This window comes from Rutidosis leptorrhynchoides, chromosome 3 (assembly GCF_046630445.1).
Source record: "Rutidosis leptorrhynchoides isolate AG116_Rl617_1_P2 chromosome 3, CSIRO_AGI_Rlap_v1, whole genome shotgun sequence".
Classification (NCBI taxonomy): domain Eukaryota; kingdom Viridiplantae; phylum Streptophyta; class Magnoliopsida; order Asterales; family Asteraceae; genus Rutidosis; species Rutidosis leptorrhynchoides.
In genome coordinates, this window is record NC_092335.1 from 609,936,748 (window position 1) to 609,941,111 (window position 4,364).

At 33.7% G+C, this 4,364-nt stretch overlaps 1 long non-coding RNA gene across 6 annotated transcripts; it reads right to left on the reverse strand.

The window, feature by feature from the left end:
* Window positions 1-408: 408 nt before the first annotated feature.
* LOC139898869 (uncharacterized) lies at window positions 409-2,894 on the reverse strand. 6 transcript variants are annotated; one of them, XR_011777172.1, is made up of 6 exons: window positions 2,835-2,894; window positions 2,576-2,735; window positions 2,115-2,233; window positions 1,426-1,806; window positions 675-740; window positions 409-596 (listed from the first exon to the last, which is right to left on the reverse strand). It is a non-coding gene; the product is annotated as an uncharacterized lncRNA (long non-coding RNA). The 6 variants fall into 6 exon arrangements; XR_011777174.1 differs by lacking the exon at window positions 2,835-2,894 and having other exon boundaries at window positions 2,169-2,233; window positions 2,576-2,801; XR_011777171.1 differs by lacking the exon at window positions 2,835-2,894 and having other exon boundaries at window positions 2,576-2,801.
* Window positions 2,895-4,364: the final 1,470 nt, after the last annotated feature.

Below are 4,364 nucleotides of genomic sequence, written 5' to 3' on the forward strand. Positions count from 1 at the left end.
TGGGTATTGTTGTTGTTGTTGTCGACAACAATCGTCGATTTATTGGCGACTTAACTGACTCTTAGAGCCTAGATTAAATTCCAGGCAGGATTTAAAACCCATGGAAATTTTGATTCTACCATTTTTCATGGCGTCTATTATTATTTTTATTTTGTATTTTTAATATATTTTTTTAAAAAAAAAAACTTTTTCCTACTTAAAGGCCGGAGGTCCTCTCGGAAGCAATCTCTTTATCCGTCGAATAAAGAGAGAGATGACTTTCTCTACTCTTGAGAGGGTTTCACTCTGGGTGGAGAAATGACTTGTCTTTATTCTCGGATAGGGGAAGGATTGTCTACATCTCACCTCCCCCATACACCACTCATGTGGTATTGGGTTTTGTTGTTGTTGTTGTTGTAAGCATTGGACTTTATGTAATAAAAAATGCAAAAATGTTATTAGTTTGTCGAAATGTACAACAATAACACTTTACTACTTTATTATTGTGTACTGTTGTTCCCAATATTCGAATAACTGCAGCGTTATCCGGACTGCAGGTTTCATCGGGTAATTCCTTGTTCAGCAATGTGGCTTTTATAACAGAAGATTAGTCCACCCTGATAACACAAAACTCGTTTTAGTTACTGTAACTTACTGTTAGTTTTCGGGAAAAACATATAAAAATAAAGAAGTACCTTAAAAACTACCATCGGCTGAAAAAGAGCAAAAACTCGTTCTTTTCTGTTTGGATAGATGCGGCCCTAAAGAAAATAATATCGTGCAGTAAGCATCATTTTGGTCCCTAGTGTAGCAAATTGATTACGGTATGCAATGGTGATTACTTTGACCTGATTACTTATTAACGGATCAAACGGGTTTAAAGTCACCCATAGTTTAGTTTGACGCACACAACCTCCTAAATTGTTTTGATCATGTTTACGCTAATCATGCATAAAATAAACAAAAAGTGGAAGTGGGTCAACTATTCGGTCTGGATTATTCCAACCCGCGCATAAAATTGACCCGTTCTGACCATCTTGTCACATATAATTGTATAATTGACCCGTTTCCGACCCAGTTTGGATTATAAAATTATTATTATGTACAATAATAAAACGTAATGCCCTAAAAAAAATATTTGTATAGCAAATAAGTCAAATGTACTGAAGGTTGTGGTCTAGAAAGTTATGTGCCAAAGTGATGTTGCTAAACTCATTATAACTGAAGGGGATAAATAGTGGGTCAAAGTGAATGGATCAAAGTTAATACTCAAAGTTTGTTTATCGGCAGGTTACTAAATGAGTCAAAAACTGAGATAGAATTGTCTCTATAAACAGGTTACTAAAAATATTCTTAATAGCATGCAAATTGTATATTGATAAATGAGTGTAAAATGCATAAGAAACAAAAATTCAATATCAAAAAAAGCGATGATGGTCAATTTACCTTCTTAGAAGCTGATTACTAATATATACGACATCAAATCTTAATGCTTGTGGCCACAGAGGTTCACCCGCGCTGACTCCGGGCTATCTGCAAAGCAAGTAGTCGCCCTGGGATTAGTCGGTTCCTAAAAAGCGGATCGAAAATCTAGGTAAATAAAAAAAAATTGCAATTCTTGTAAACATACAATGGGTTAATTACTTGCAAAGAAACACACTTAACTCTATAACTTGCAAGTATTCCACACAAATATGAGAGGCAAAACGAACGATGTGGGTTAATAAGGGCCACAGGTCACTCAGAGACCAAATCAAAACCGAGTTGCAAGCTGTCAAACTGGTTGAAAACTGTACAAAGTGTACCAAATGCGCACGGCATGAATCACTTCAACAAAAAACAATTTACACTATGATATACAATATTCATAATCGAATAAGCATATTAATAATATTTTGTATTTTACTATAATCTATATTGTAAAGGAGCAGGGGAATCAAATATTGTCATCTATAATCTATTTTACTAATATATAAGGCTTCACCGTATTAACTTAATTTACCATTACCAGGAACAACCATCCTCAAAGTAATAGTGCAGATAAAAAATTTATAGCATCTTTGAGTAGAAAGCTTCATGATGTAACATTAATTAATCTCTATTATATAGTATAGATAGATAGAAGATAGATGTACCAATCCATGATCAAAGAGAAACATTGTTGTTGAACTGTGTAAGAGTATAAGTACCGCAAAAACTATAGCAGGCACCAGACAACGCCAAAACCACATGGTAAGTACCACAAAACTACAATCTGGTGAAAGGATATGTAATTAGTTATTGTGAACAGAAATTTTCCAAATAGAGTGTGCCAACTCCTTCGGAATATAAGGATCACCTTTGAAATCATTAGTATATTGTCATATAGACCAAATGACGTTTTCATCTCCATGGTAAGTGATTCATGACCTACATAGAATTAGTTGTAATTCTCAGAGATAAAGGGAAGAATCAAAATTTGTAAATTGTAGTAAAAAATTATAAACATTTGAAAACTAATATTTAATTACTCGTGATAAACTCCTATAAATGGTTAACGGTAAGATCAGTAAGCGATCAAAAGAAGAACATTTTAAAATGAAATACTATGTTATACCTCAGCAGCTTGTGTGGCAGCTTTTCGATCGTCCACTTGTGTTGCTCGACCCACCCAAATAAACACCTCTGCACCACAGTCCATTAGATAGCATTTGTCAGTTTCGAAAGTCGATTTTGAATATTCATCAATTGGAGATGCAACCTGGCCTCAAGCAATGCTGCAAAAGAATAGAGAACCAAATATTATTATTGAGCATTTCACTAAAATATTTTTTTTTCCTACCAAGTCCACATCAATCGGAATATGCTTTTCCTACCATATGACTTGTGGATATGCTCAACGTCCAAATCAAAAAAGGCCAGACATATTATATCGTAAACTTTGGTGTGAAAAAGTCTGATTTCTCTATTAATCTATGTGATATATCAACATATTTTATAAAAAATCCTCCATAAGTTCTTAGTACGGTTAAAAAGGTTGGGTCAGATTAACTTATACTCCGCAAAAAGTCAAAACCGCAAAACCGCTATAAAAAATCCAACATATTTTAAATCTCCGCTATATCCCCCAACTAATAGATTTTACAATCTAAGACTATCAAAACCGCAAAAAGTCTTGAAAGTAAACACCTAACTCAGTTCTAGTTCGATCTTAATTCTACTAAGTCCTCTTTAGCAACCACACTTGTAAATATGATCCAACATTCAATAAACTATACCTACTTACTTCGTCTTATTTGCAAATACTATTATCGTCCGTCCTCAACCCTACATTCAAATCTTCAAAAGACAAAATATTCACAACAATCACTATCGAAATACCAGATGAATGATTCTACCTTAACAGTAATATGATCACTGTTCTAATCACGTCTCCCGACCTAGTCAAGATTCATCATAATTCAGCTTGAACTGAATTCCTATTCTTGTTAAGATCTTCTCTACTTCCAAGAAAATCACTTAATGAACATCTCCTATACTGACACCTAATCAGTCACATCAATTTACAAAAGTCAACAGCTTCTCAGGACAACTCTACAAGTCCTACATAGTTAGTCAAGTCCTGAAACGGTACAGTCAGGCTAGTAATACTCCTCACATAACGACAAAACATAGTATTTCTATCTTCAGTCAAGACTACATGGAAAGCTTTATTCAAACTTACTTCCTAAAGGTTACTGATAATGCTAAAAACGAACATATATTTCATAGCATTATCCCTCAAGAAAGACAAGCTTTTAGTTGCAATTGTTCTATTTACAAGTGATATTCGTTTAAATAATAAAAGGTGAAGACAAAAGACAGATTCGACGATTTGAAGACGCAAACGACCAAAAAGCTATAAAGTACAAAGTACAATCAAAGTGGTTCAAATTATTGATGAGAAACGTCTAAAAGTTACAAGAGTACGAGCCGCAAAACGCAAAGTACAAGATATTAAATAGTACGAAAGGACGTTCGAAAATCCGGAACCGGGACCAGAGTCAACTCTCAACGCTCGACGCAACGAACTAAAAATTACAAGTCAACTATGCACGTGAATATAATATTATATAATTAATTCTTAAAATTATATATATTATATTATATATTAAAACCGTCGGCAAGAAGAAAACATGCAAATGTGAGCTGGATTCCCAGGCCATGCGATCGCATGGCCAGAAGGCACAAATGCCATGCGATCGCATGGTGAACAGTATCAGGCCACATCCTATAAAAAGCAACGAATTCAGTCGAATGTTTTACACCTTTTTCTCTCTATCATTCTTACGAGATATATATATATATATATATATATATATATATATATATATATATATATATATATATATATATATATATATATA